Below are 15,125 nucleotides of genomic sequence, written 5' to 3'. Positions count from 1 at the left end.
ACAAATTAAAACAGACATTCTTGTTTATGAAAAAAATATAAAAATCTACAGGAGCGACTGCAGGTTTTGACCAACCAGAACAATATTATGTACAACGTAAAGCTACATTATTATATTTTCAACAATGAGACACAAATTAAAAGGGTATATCAGAACATCTGAATTAGATCTAGTAAACATCATCTCAACAAAGTTGCAGGATGTCCACAACACTACCAATCTTTTATCTTGTGTAGAGTGCAAATTAAACTAATCCTGGATAAAATAATTACAGCAAAATCTGTGCAGAATGTGTTTGTGTTACTACAATCTTACAAACTGTGAAACTAACTGAGGCCAGTTCTGCAATGAGATGTTTTAAGAACTGAAACTAGAGGAATGGTTTCAGCTTTGTTGGTGAGGATGCTGGGATGGCCTGAAAGACCGATAATTCCCTTACACAGACATTCTTGTGTATGAAAAAATTCAGGTCAGTGAAAACTGCTTTGCACTGTCCAAAATGTGCATGTAGACTGATTTGAATGTGGCAAAGTTTATATTACCTCAAACAAACACACTGGTTTTCATACTTGGTTTGAACCCTACAGTTTCATTGTTCAGTTTCCCTTATATAATTTTTTTTTTTTAAAGATTTTTTTGCTCTTTGAAAGATTTGGATTTGATTTTAGTGTCTTTTATTCCATGTCTATAGCTTTGAGGTCATATGATAGTGTACTCCTAAAACTTGCTGTATTTCTTATTCTTATATAACCAAAATATTGAGGTCTCATCTTCCAGTTGATGTGGGCAAGTCCAATCATTTATCCAATAGAATTGAGCAAAATGATCCCTAAAATGAGCAAGACCCTTACCCTAAACCAAATACTTGTCTCTGACTTAACATAGCAAAGCAAGTATCAAACCATGATTCATGGCCAAAAAAACCTGGGACAAACCCTTACATATGACCTGGACCACCTTCCTCTTTCAGGCTACATCAGCACAGGAAAGAAACCTGTATTTGTGAAGCCATTTCAAGTGCTCTTTAAACTGCTATGTAAAGGGTTTTATAAAACACTTATACCTTACAGCTACAAAAGCAAAATGGTTTACTAGGTCATTCATTAGGTGTGTACACTGTAGATTGGAAACCGATGCCGTATGTCATTCTATATTTTCAAAAGATGACCTCTAGAAGGTTTGGACTAAGGGAATATTTGGACAGTTGTGTACTTTCCACCGGAACGGCAGTAGTAAAAACACTGACTCACTAAAACTGAATCGCTACGAACCTAGTGAAGACATTAAAAAGGCACAAAGCAGAATCTTGTGTCAACTGACATTAAGAAAAACCTTAAGACAACTAGGAGCAGCAGGCCATGACAGTGTAACATTAGAAAGGCAAGAATCCTCCTAGTCCATCTAGGATTTCCTAGGTGTACTTTGCTCTTACCTGAAGAAAGATGTCACCCTAACTGAGGTCCTCGCTAATTCCATAAACAAATCCACAGGAGAAATAACGGTATTTGAAGACAGGATTCTCGTGATTTATCTCAGCGGTCTTCTGAGACGTTTAGCCTAGTAGATTCCAAAGTCACACTGTTGTCTAGGTGTCACCGGGGTCAAAGTGCTCAGGCAGAAGACGCAGAGGCAGCTGTAAAGTAGACAGAAGCAGTTGTATAAGCTTCTGCCTTCCTTTTTACAGCTGTAACACTAATTCATGCCTTGGAATTCACCCGACAGAGAAAAAAATCCTTCCCTGTAAAACCTCTGTGACGTCTGAGCTCACCACGCCGAGCTTTGCAACATAAGTGAGCTGTATCGATAAACCCAGGGGAAGTCTACCTCTTTACAACAAAGCAGGTTTCTCATTTGCATGTGGCACTTCTCTGAATCCTCTATAAGACAGATCACGTTTCCTCTTGCGATCTCCATTTCTGACAAATTATGACCACACGCCTATGCATGGCTTCTGTGGTTTAACAAACCACCAAAAACAAAACGTTATAGTATTCCCCAGCAAAATGCCTAGAAATGACTCAAAGCAGTCAAAGTTGGAAACACCCTTTCTTAGATAGCGTTACAGTCAGAAGAGTGACTCAGAAAGAGGCGGGGCATAGACAGGAAGATAAGGAACAAAGTGCAGATACAAATGAAGGAGCAGTCAAGGATTAGCAGGTGTCTCTGATATAAATAAAATGTATATATTCACTACTTATAGATACACTGAATCCTTGTAATATTACAATATAATATTATACATTCTATATTTTTAAATACTTTTTTTGCTAAATAAGTTCAGCCCAAATTTAGCTCAAAAGTAATACAAAGTCTGGTCAAGGCTTTCTAGTAAAATATTATTTACACTTGTAGCACAGGTAAGACCAGTAACAGCTGAAGTTGTTAAAAATGTTCATCCCCTTCACGCAAATCTTAGTTTTGCATGTTCTGATACTGAAAATATTATTAATAATAATAATCACATAATAAGCCACATGCACACTGCAGCTAAATACGGTCAGCTGCAATCCCTCTCAAATTTAAATTAAAGGGATAAAATGACAAATTTTATTTACAATAAAAAATAGTCTCCCCAGAGTGTGTGAAGTTTTAGCTCAAAATGCCCCACATATATTTTTATATAGAGTGTTAAAGTTGTCACTTTTTGAGGGTGAGCAAAAACGCACCGTTTTTGTCTGTTCCTTTAAATACAAATGAGCTACTGCTCCCGGCACAGAGGGCAGGTGCTTCAGCTTTAGTCCTTTTACCTCCCACACACAAGAACTGAACATTTCTAAATCTTTTAGCCTTTTATGTTCAAACCGGAGTCAGAAAGATGGAGAGACTCAAAAAGAAGTGACAACATTTCTGAATGGTTAGTTGATGTATTTATGTAGCTTATGTGTAGTTATCTTCTAGTCATTGATTAGCATATTCTGTCTATAAATCGTGTTCCGGGGGCAGGTTTATGTAAATTTTAGGGTTAGTGATGTCACTAACACAGGAGGAATGTCGTGTAGTCCCTACCAGCCGTTTGTTGTAGTCCTTAAAAAGCTTTGCTTTTGAACTTTGAGTGTTGTAACTTTGCAGGTGTTGTTTATGCTTAAACAGCAACATTACACACTAACTAAAGTTAGAAAAGTGAAATCATATTCAACCACCCCTTTAAAACCTCATATAGTTCACCAAACAGAACTGGTCAGTTAATCCGAGATCTGCGTCTCTCATTATGCCAACAGCTGTACCTCTTAAACACAGCTGTTTCCGTGCATTATACCTGCCTGGTTTTATACACCACAATCAGATTTCAGACTCTAGTCCGCTGATCCACAAATTAGCTCCATTTTTTAAATATCATGCAACAAGTAAATAAGAAACCAAAAGGAACTAAACTCACACAACTTTGACTATCACAATATAAATAAGGGGACAGCCATTTGTCGTGGTGTCCGAAACCCTAGTGCACGTTATTGAGTGCACTGCACTCATTCAATCCCATAACGCACCGCAAAAGAATACAACCGATGTACGCTCAATGGCTAGAGAAAACCCATAATGCACTGTGAGAGTCGTGCACCGAATGAATTCCCGCATCTGAACAGAAGATGGCGCCCACAGATGAATTATCCATCCATCCATTTTCCAAACCGCTGGTCCAATGTGGCGACAGCGTAAGATCTCACAGGTATAAACTTCTGTATATAAAATACTGTAATAAAAACATAATTTGGTTAAGCCTAACTTATCCTCTCAGGGGAACGAGTGTTTTCATACCCTGAGAGAAGAGTAACTGCTAGGAAACAGAATAACAATATCACTTCATCTGCCCTGGCCTTCTAAATGATTCATGCAGAGGTGCTGGGCTGTGTTTGCTGAATAAGACAAAAAAAAAAAAAAAAGAGAGGAAGGACAGGCCTCGTGCATTTTCATTATGTTTAATGAAAATCCCCAAAGATATCTCTCGTCTTCTAACAGTGGAATTATTATCAACCAAGTACAACAACAGAAACGGGCACATGAAAGGCAACACAGACACATCTGTAATATCTGTGCGCCATGGGCCACAATGAGATGTCAATTTTTAGACAAGAAATATCATCTCTGTGAAAAGGCGTTGTGAAAAACAGAACTTTTTGCACAATCAACATACTGCAGAAGGAAACAACCATTTCATATTATATTACATGATAATGAAATGATTAATTGCAAGTCACACCATGTTTTTAAAGTGAGACTGAGCATAAAAATGCTATAATTCACTTTACAGTTTGGGATGTGCATGAGTAATTGGTGCAGAACTAGTAAAAAAAATATATATATATATATATTTTATGTTATTATTATTTTTATTTTTTTTTATTTATTGATCATTGAACTTGCATTTTTTTTAAAGTAAAGGTTGAAGAATTTGCCATTCATATTAGAGATGTATAAAACAAATAAAAAAATACTGTGAACCCAATTCTCTTTTTTTTTTTCATTGGAGAAATAGAAGTGTATGTATTGGACAGAGGCAAATTAGTTCATGACTTCAAGCCTCCGTCATGACCCCAGACTAATCTCCAGCTGACAATGATATATTGTCAAAAAACCCTGGCAGGCAAACCTCAGCTCATCCTGGAAGGTGAACAAGAAAGTGATGTGCACGCACTTTCTATCCGCACTGCTGGTGGTTCAGAAGAAGGAAAAAACAGACTACATGGACTTTTGAACATGCTGAAGTCAACACAACACTTTCCAGCAACCTATTAAATGGCCAGAGGTAGATACAGTGAGGAAAATAAGTATTTGAACACCCTGCTATTTTGCAAGTTCTCCCACTTAGAAATCATGGAGGGGTCTGAAATTGTCATCATAGGTGCATGTCCACTGTGAGAGACATGATCTAAAAAAAAAAAAATCCAGAAATCACAATGTATGATTTTTTAACTATTTATTTGTATGATACAGCTGCAAATAAATATTTGAACACCTGAGAAAATCAATGTTATTATTTGGTACAGTAGCCTTTGTTTGCAATTACAGAGGTCAAACGTTTCCTGTAGTTTTTCACCAGGTTTGCACACACTGCAGGAGGGATTTTGGCCCACTCCTCCACACAGATCTTCTCTAGATCAGTCAGGTTTCTGGGCTGTCGCTGAGAAACACGGAGTTTGAGCTCCCTCCAAAGATTCTCTATTGGGTTTAGGTCTGGAGACTGGCTAGGCCACGCCAGAACCTTGATATGCTTCTTTCAGAGCCACTCCTTGGTTATCCTGGCTGTGTGCTTCGGGTCATTGTCATGTTGGAAGACCCAGCCTCGACCCATCTTCAATGCTCTAACTGAGGGAAGGAGGTTGTTCCCCAAAATCTCACAATACATGGCCCCGGTCATCCTCTCCTTAATACAGTGCAGTCGCCCTGTCCCATGTGCAGAAAAACACCCCCAAAGCATGATGCTACCACCCCCATGCTTCACAGTAGGGATGGTGTTCTTGGGATGGTACTCATCATTCTTCTTCCTCCAAACACGTTTAGTGGAATTATGACCAAAAAGTTCTATTTTGGTCTCATCTGACCACATGACTTTCTCCCATGACTCCTCTGGATCATCCAAATGGTCATTGGCAAACTTAAGACGGGCCTTGACATGTGCTGGTTTAAGCAGGGGAACCTTCCGTGCCATGCATAATTTCAAACCATGACGTCTTAGTGTATTACCAACAGTAACCTTGGAAACGGTGGTCCCAGCTCTTTTCAGGTCATTGACCAGCTCCTCCCGTGTAGTTCTGGGCTGATTTCTCACCTTTCTTAGGATCATTGAGACCCCACGAGGTGAGATCTTGCATGGAGCCCCAGTCCGAGGGAGATTGACCGCCATGTTTAGCTACTTCCATTTTCTAACGATTGCTCCAACAGTGGACCTTTTTTCACCAAGCTACTTGGCAATTTCCCCGTAGCCCTTTCCAGCCTTGTGGAGGTGTACAATTTTGTCTCTAGTGTCTTTGGACAGCTCTTTGGTCTTGGCCATGTTAGTAGTTGGATTCTTACTGATTGTATGGGGTGGACAGGTGTCTTTATGCAGCTAACGACCTCAAACAGGTGCATCTAATTTAGGATAATAAATGGAGTGAAGGTGGACATTTTAAAGGCAGACTAACAGGTCTTTGAGGGTCAGAATTCTAGCTGATAGACAGGTGTTCAGATACTTATTTGCAGCTGTATCATACAAATAAATAGTTAAAAAATCATATATTGTGATTTCTGGATTTTTTTTTTTAGATTATGTCTCTCACAGTGGACATGCACCTACGATGACAATTTCAGACCCCTCCATGATTTCCAAGTGGGAGAACTTGCAAAATAGCAGGGTGTTCAAATACTTATTTTCCTCACTGTATCCAGACTGAGAGCCAGAGAAGAGAGTGTTCATTATAGACAAAAAACAAATAACAGTCAAGCTGGGTAGAAACCTGCAGACACGCATGCCGGCACAGATCCTGCGTTGCACAGGAAAACAGGAAACAGCGGCTAGAGATGACCACGTTTATTAGTGGTGCGTCCTTAGCTGACCTTGCTAATGCAGCACAAAGCTGCAAAAAAACATTTTGATTGCAAAATTTATAATGAAAAAATGTATCTGTCTGATAGAGACTAGAGTCAGACGTGGGGTCTAGACTGAAATGATTATATGCATCAACATTAAAGGGGGGGTGAAATGCTATTTCATGCATACTGAGTTTTTTACACTGTTAAAGAGTTGGATTCCCATGCTAAACATGGACAAAGTTTCAAAAATTAAATTGTACGTTTGAAGGAGTATTTCTGTGCCAAAAATTGTCCTTCCAGTTTGTCACAAGTTTCGGAAAGTTTTTTTCGAGTATGGGTATGTGTGACGTCAGATGTAACGGAATTTCCTTATATAGGTCCTAAGGGCACTTCTCCGGTAAGATCGCGGGCGCGCGCGCACTCGTAGACCAGAGCAAGAGAGCGAAAGCAGTTCGCCATCAAAGCGCCCTGCCCGGCTTTTGGGAAGCCAATGTCACCAAAGAAGTGTGTTTTTGGTTGCCAGGGCAAGACAACCCTGCACAGATTCCCAAAGAACCCGGCATTAAGGCACCAGTGGATGGAGTTTGTTTTTCCTGAGCATAAACGGAGTTGTGTAGACTGTTTGTTCCCTGCATTTCGACGATGATTGTTTTATAAACAAAGCCCAGATCGACGGATTTGCAGATCGTCTATATGCTTAAGGATCGAGCAGTCACAATGATAAGTTCGGTGAGTAAAACTGCTTCTATTGTCTCTGTGTGTTGTTACTAGCTCGGCGCGTTAGCACAGCTTTAGCTTCGCCCACAGGGCCCGCCTCCAGCCGCTCGTTTTTTTCCGGAAAGACTCGGTACAGCCTATCTTTCTTTAAAAAATATAATAAAACTAAAGACTTTTTGGAGATATGAAGGATGCAATACTACTCTATAGGTACTCAAGATTAACAGGAGATTGAGTGAAAATGAGCATTTCACCCCCCCTTTAAAAACTGTTATGGTTTTCACTGCAACATTCACTAATGTTTTATGTAGACTAACTTGTACTCTGTCATTATTTACTCACCCTCATGATATTTTGAAGAATCTTTACGAGGCTCTAAAATCTGCATTTACTCACTCTTCATGTTGATTTCGCGTGGTGTCACACAAGCATTTGAACGTCTGTGTTTAGTACTACAGTATGCGTGTCGTTGTAAATCTGTTCATTATAGAAAGCCATCGTGTCTCTTCAGAAGACTTGGATTTGGATTAGACCACGACTCAATTGATTATTTTTAAGATGCCTTTGCGACATTTTTTGGATCTTTTAAGTTTTAGAGTGGACTTTAAATGGAGGGACAGAAAAAATATCTTTATTTGTGTTTGGGAGTTGAACGAAAATCTTATCTTTAAAACAACATGAAGGTGAGTAGATGACAGAATTAAAATTTTTAGGTGAATTATAGCTACCTTATAAATACTGTAAGCTGTCAGAGTCTTGGAAAAAAACTAACTTTATATCGCAAATCATATCGTTACATCAAAGATACATATCATCGCATTTTTATATTGCGATATCTTGATATAGCGATGCATTGTTACACCCCTTATTGATATAATTAAATAAACGACTCTATAGGGTTTTGTTCATATGGCCCACACATAGGCTGTTTGTGTTCGTGATTAGAATACTGACCAAAATAATTGTGATTATGATTTTTGCAATAATCGAGCAGCTCTAACGCCAAGTTTTACCTAATTTAGAGAAGGCCATTTGAATATGCAGGAAAGAAAATGAGACTTGCATTGCTTCTTTTTGGAAGTCTGATGATATCATAAGGACTATTTTATGGTTCTTTTTTATCTAGTTTTATCATAATGAAGAGAGTTTTGAAGATTCTTCAATAATTGTCCTTTTCTGTGCCATGGAAGAGAATACTAATTTGGATTTGGCACGACATAAGGGTGAATAAATAATAATTTTTCATTTTTGGGTGAACCATTCCTTTAAAGCAATAAAAATCTCTCTGCGAATGAACTTTAAACTAAGGGTGCAGGAAGCAGTCATGTCTTTAGCTTAAGCTCTGTGTCCTCAACTGTTTGTTATGGATTCTGATTCAGCTGTCCAAATAGTCCACAGGAGAGCCAACCTGCTGCCCTAACAATACACACCAATATAGAGAGAGCTTTAGGACAACAACTGAAAAAAAAACCAAAAAAAAAAACCGTTATTTATCATTTCCAACACGTGTTCAGTACAAGGAAAATAATTTCGCTGTGAGATGAGGGAGAGGTTTAGGCTTTTGACAAAAGGCAAAATCAATCAATGTAGTCAGGACTTAAGTTTTTTTGTTTTTTTTTTCACAGTAACCTATAATAGATTCAACTATAGTTCACAGTCATTTAAGTTCAAAGCAATTTTTCTGTCAAAATAATACTTCTAATAGTATTGTGTAATTCTCTTACTTAATTTGCCTTATAACAATTGTAGGTTGACACTTGGTCTACCAACATGTCTATTTAACTCATTGAACAACCATAAAAACACTAGTCGAAATACTTCTAGAGTGCCACCAAGCCATTGTTTTATGTAAAGAGCAGTTGCTCTGGGCATGTGACAAAAAGCGCAAAACTTACTGGCTGGTTAACTAACATTTTCCATAGTGTGATGGAAAAGAGATAAGAACACCTCTACGTTTATAAAAAAAAAAAAAAAAAAAAAAAAAAAAGTTGCATCAACAGCAGCCGAGTTTTAACAGAGGCATTAATAGCTGTTCATTAAAATTTAAATGTTACTGCACTGAATGTTTGTCTTTCTGTAAAATATAACCAGAAGTTCAACCAAATGGAAAAATGTAGCCCCACCTCAAATGGTTGCATTAGACAACTTCACAAATGAATTAATAAACATTTCTACTGAACAATTCATGCAAGTCACATTTCTGCTTTTGACTTCCTTTGCTGTAGGCAACGAAAATTATTTTCTGCACCAAAATGCTAAAAGTGCCCCTATTATGTTTTGGAGTCTCCTACAACAGGTTTACATGCTTTAAAGGTAAAAAAACTGTTTAATTTTCTCCACATTTTCAATAATTCTCAAACAACTCGTCAGATGAATCAATCTCTCTAAATCCCTCCTTTCCGCAAGCTACTCTGCTCTGATTGGCCCGACAGCTCAGTCTGTTGTGATTGGTCAACATGCCCCTCAGCTCTGCTTGTCCTGAGGCTTCCTACACCATAAACTAAACACAGTAACGAACAATGACGTCAATTTTACCATATCAATCCGAGAGCGAGTCCGATGATGAAACATTGGAAGAACTATTCATTCAACCCGAACCTCCATAGCAAGGACGACTCAAGCAGGATGTTTCTCAGTGATACACTACTCAGTTTGAGGTACATTATGGGATGTTGCAACTGTAATTCCTCACCATCAGCATTAACAAGTGCATGTCCATCAACAAACCGATTATTTTACTTATACTTAATTATTTACAGAGTATTTTTCTTTTATTGTGGTGAACATGTGGAAACATGTGAACAGTGCATACATTAGCCGAGCTCTAGCGTGAATGACTGATGTAACATAAACGTTGGTAAAACAAATCTTGCTCCATGTTTAATCTTTCCTCAAAGTAGGGAGAACGAAAGACGATCTGCATTAATAGACACAGTTTTAGGTAATAGTGGCCCACAACTGATTAGCAGAAGTATTTCAGTAAGACAGTAATAATGTGAGTTAGTCAGTTAGCAGGAGACCTACACAATATAAAACTCAAAACTAAGTATTTTGAACACCATCTTTTAAGAGCAAGCGGTTTGCAAATCCGGCTTTACCTTCACATTGTAGAGCACAGCGTCTTCTCGACATGATGCTATCTAGACCAGTATCCATAGGAATCAGCTGCCAGTGTTGTATCGAATTTCAACCCCCGCCAAATTATTACCCCCCCCAAGTATTGGTAGGTTTAGGATTAGTTGTGGGGGAGGGGTTAGGATTAGGGGTGGGGTTAGGATTAGGCAATCAGGTACTGACTTCAGCGACGGGGTAATAATTTGGCAGGGGGTCGAAATTCGGCACAACACCTGTTTGAGGTTCAAGTTTTCCCTGGTGTATGCGCGCAATACGCTAATGTTTCATCTCGACGTCACAACGAAGCGGATTATGACTCGTTTGGAAAAACGACTAATTTCATTGACTCCGAGTCGACTCTTACTTTTGAAAGACAATAATTTTATATACTGTGAACTTTCAGTTTTAAAACTTTGCAGGATGTTTTCATTTACTTAGAGCTGTTACACACTACATGAAAGGTCATTTTCAAAAATCCATAATTGGGGCCCTTTAAATTACATTTAACCCAAATTTTACTCACAAATGCACTTTGCATAAACAGCAGACGAACAGTAGAGCTGCATGATTCTGGATAAACTGAGAATCTTGATTTTTTTGTTTTAAGCACAGATCACGATTCTCCCATGATTCTTAACAGACAAAAACAAAATAACATGTAATAGTAACTAACGATTATTTTTTCTACCGAATAATCTAACGGATTATTTACCTTTTCTGAATAGACAGAAAAGTTTAGATAAGGCTCGATATTTTTGTAATAACAGCTACTTTTCAGCATGCCCGGGAGTCGGAGCCATCATCATTGGAGATGAACATAAACAGCGTGACGAATCGACGCATTCCACGCAAATAGACTAATTCGCGATTACGTTGACGCGTCGTTCCAGCCCTAGATTAATTGTGCAGCTCTAACTCCACGTACAGTCAATGACAATGAAGCATATGCCCAGAAAGTCGCTTCTCAGACAGCGTGCAAATGCTAAATTGAGCTCTCTTTCACACCTTCTTGCGCTTGAACGGACATATTCACACAAAATTACATAAACAAATAAAATACATAATCTGTTATATCTTAAGTGAACAAACAGTTGAGAAATAAAACGCATGTGTAACAGTAAATTGGATCCGTGCAGCTCTTAAAGTGACAGCAGCCTGATAATATTCCTGCTGCTGTCTTTGTTTTAATGTTAATTAAACAACAAAGGACAAAGAAAAAAAATCACTCACTGCTCTTGACTGAATAACTAACTATAACAAGGATTAATCTATTTAATTTATACAGTGAAGACTATGCAGTGCTATTTTACATTTTATTAATTATATTTTTTTACCTGAAAATTACTTTTAGACTCAAAATTAAAATAAACACTGCTTTTCATGTTTTTAGGTATGTCTGTTCTACTGTATTTGTGCTATTGCTCGTAATTTGAGTAGGCCTATTTGTTATTTTATTACTGAGAGTTTACTTGTCTTTAACAATATTTGAAATTTATATGAGTTAGCCTAGTAATTTTTGGTGTCACAACCTTATTTATTAAGGTTATGGGTCAAAAATCACGAAGACAATAACTATGCCTATTTTATGCGTTTATTACTTTTTTGTGGTGGGGCCAGTAAAAAATTAGCAGGGCAAGTAAAAATTTTAACCGGGCCATTAGAAACAAATCCTTAACGTTGAGCCCTGGAAAGTCTTCAAACCACACTAAAGCCCTATTCGGACGGGATTAACTTTACAAGGGTAGATGGAGTAATGTAATTTTACCACAAAACGTTTGTAATATTAATGGCCAATTCGCACGGGATAAGATATCTCAGTAAAACTAGCAGAAGTGGGAGGGTTAACTCGATTTGCGCATCACCGTCACCCTCCTGTCGTCATGTGCGTATTACGTTGCTTCCTGATATCACGTGCGCAAACACATATAACCTATATTTATATATATTTATATATATATATATATATATATATATATATATATATAAAACAGTTATGCCTGGTCGAACGATGTATTAATTAACTTCATATTGGATTGTGTTGGTAATAGGCACTTACCTAACGCTAAAAGATGTTTTGTGCCTTTAACAAGTGCTTTCCATTTTCTTTCTGATCTGAATAGTATGTGGAAAACACTTGAGTTTTGCCAGAGACTCATCCCAGCGTCTAGAACGCAACTGAATGCTTTTTAAAGCACCTCCATACTTCAAAAACCGCGGGAAACTACTTTTAAACACGAAATGACTAAATATTTACATACATATTTACAGCGGGTCTATTCGCACGGGATTAGTAGGCTATTACCTGAGGTAATTTTTCCGGACCTTTTTACTGAAGGTAAAAGTCGCCGTAATCTTTAGTGACTTTGAGGGAATCTGCTGGTTTGCTTACGTCTGTGCACTACTGCCTGACTCAGTCGTATAAGGCTAGAAATTCCCTCAGTCATGCAGTCTAAGATACTCTTGAAAAAGGAACTGCAATAATGCCTGTCTACAAAGCAAACAAGTTCCATTTGCTCAAGCCAAATGGAAGCAAGATGTTTGTCTGAGTGGGTATGTCTGTAAAGGGGTGAGAAAGGAAGGACAGAGAAAGAGAGGGAGTAAAGAGCAAGTTTAGACAAGGCCACTTGGAGCAAGACTTTAACAAAGCATTCCGGCAGGGGATCTTCTTCTGTTCAACGTGACAAATTGTATGAAGTGAGATGGAGCAATGCGCCAATATGGCTGGGTCGTGTGAATAAGAACAATGAATGATCCCAGTATTTGTACAGGGAATATATAACATCAAAGCTAAGCAAAACACAACATTGTCCCTACCAGACAAGAAGCATTCTAGAAGGCAAGTAGAGGCGAGCCATTTAGTCGCATGAATTCGGTTATAATCTCAAGCGACATTTACAGACACCCACAAGCCATTACTAAGAAATCTTCCCTCAAAGATTACACATCAAGCATTAGCAAGCATTCCCTCCAAAATAGACACAAGTTCTGTTCTAGAAGACTGTCAGAAGAATTACGTTTTCACATTTAAGATTATCAGCCTGACAAATCCAGGAAATCTTATCATATGACCGACAAACATACCTCAGGTCACATTTCAGTCAACTTCCTGAATCCGCATGTTCCAGTGAAGTGCTACAACAGCACATAACAGTGCAGTTTGTGTGCACAGAATAAGAAGGATGGGGTCACAATTAAAGTGGATCAGCAGCGATCAGAGGGGGATCAGCTGTAATCAATGCAAAGCCAGAGTTAAAGATCCAGTGGTTCACGTTTCACTCGTGGTTCTAGCGACCTTGATGGGGTCAGAGGATGAAAGTGGTAAGAGGTAAGTATCTGAACTGAAGAAGGTGATTTTTTTCTCCAGTACAGACTTCCTGGGCTGGATATCTCATCACTCTTCAAAATGTAAACACCAAGGGTAAATGGACGGGAGAAAAACATCAAAGTAGTTGGCAGTTTTCCTAAAGCCATTGATCAACTAATCGCACAAATCTATATGGCCCTTATGTTTACATTTCATTAACAAAACTATTAGGTCAAAATGGACTTAAATGGTGATGTTTAATAGCACAACAGATTATAACAAGAGTAAATAAGCCATCAAAAATGCCCTTTGACACATGATTCTTTAGACATTGGACAAAACAGCTTTACCATGCCATTAGTTTTAAAACAGCTTTTCCACAGACATTTACATTCCGAAGTTTGAATTAGAGATGATCACTAGAATGTTCTAAACACATGTAATATCTGTCTTTTATTAAAATTAATAAATAAACGTTATACAAATGTTTTTTTTAAAGCAGGTAAAATCAAAGTCAACCCTCATTTTTATAGGACAGCTTTAGAGGTTTTTATACTTAGTGAATCATTATATTATAAGCTACTTTTATCTTTTTTTTTATGTAAATATTTGTCACTATGAAAACTATGAAATATCAAGATTAGATATCATGTTGTCCCAGTACTTATTGGTATCCTGCTCAACATTTCAAAAGCCTTCTAGTCACTCAATGTATAAAAAACAAATAAATAAAACATATAATGGCTAATATGGCTTGGCAACATGTTATTTTGAATGCATACAATAGAAATACTCCCATGATGATCAGATCATCAGAATTCTTGATGCTTACTTTGTGTCATAGTATAAAAACACACTGAACTAAAGTGTTTGTTTCTTTTTAAGGTGGTCACACTCTCCACTAGTTTCCTCTGATCTGGTTCTCACCCCACCCTAGACTAAACGTGGCACTGTTATCCGTGACAATGTTGTGACCACATACACGTGCACACTCTGACCACAAATGTGGACCTATAACTCAAAACTCAAAATAATAACGCTAAAAAAAAATAACAGAGCAAATCCAATGGCATTTATCTCTTGGCAAACAACCCAGCTCATAACATCAGCCGTACAACATACGCGTGCATGATTTAGAGTAAATCTAATTAACGTTATAACAATGATAAATTGCCAACATATGGCAGATTATATCAATATAAACTATAAACTAGAGGTATATGATACATTATGCATACGTTCTGACCAGTGTTAAGCTGAGTCTTATTGAGATGTCTGAGACTCTGGCTAAAGGAGTTAGCAGTGGTGGCTAACGGACAGTCTAGATCTGAACCTGTAATGCTGGAACTGTTTTAAGAGTCTCAAAAATGACAACTGTTCAAACTTATTTTAGTATTTAAACTGTGTTTTACTAGCTGACAAGAAGCTAGATGAATTGACCCTGAATAACTAAATGGACAACTATATAAACCACAACAAACAA

At 37.8% G+C, this 15,125-nt stretch overlaps 1 protein-coding gene across 7 annotated transcripts in view; it reads right to left on the bottom strand.

Moving 5' to 3' along the window:
• Positions 1-15,125, bottom strand: part of evi5b (ecotropic viral integration site 5b) — a 56,102-nt gene that overhangs the window by 39,746 nt on the left and 1,231 nt on the right. For 2 of the 7 annotated variants that reach the window (XM_081381266.1, XM_081381271.1), the window contains exon 1: positions 1,433-2,055. The exons of the other annotated variants lie outside the window; for them this stretch is intronic. The gene's annotated coding sequence lies outside the window, so the exon portion shown is untranslated. Of the gene's footprint in view, positions 1-1,432; positions 2,056-15,125 lie in introns of those variants that run through there. 7 annotated transcript variants of the gene reach the window in all.

This window comes from Scardinius erythrophthalmus (genome assembly GCF_964197995.2).
Source record: "Scardinius erythrophthalmus genome assembly, chromosome: 12".
Lineage (NCBI taxonomy): Eukaryota > Metazoa > Chordata > Actinopteri > Cypriniformes > Leuciscidae > Scardinius > Scardinius erythrophthalmus.
This window is presented reverse-complemented; position numbering and strand designations above follow the sequence as displayed.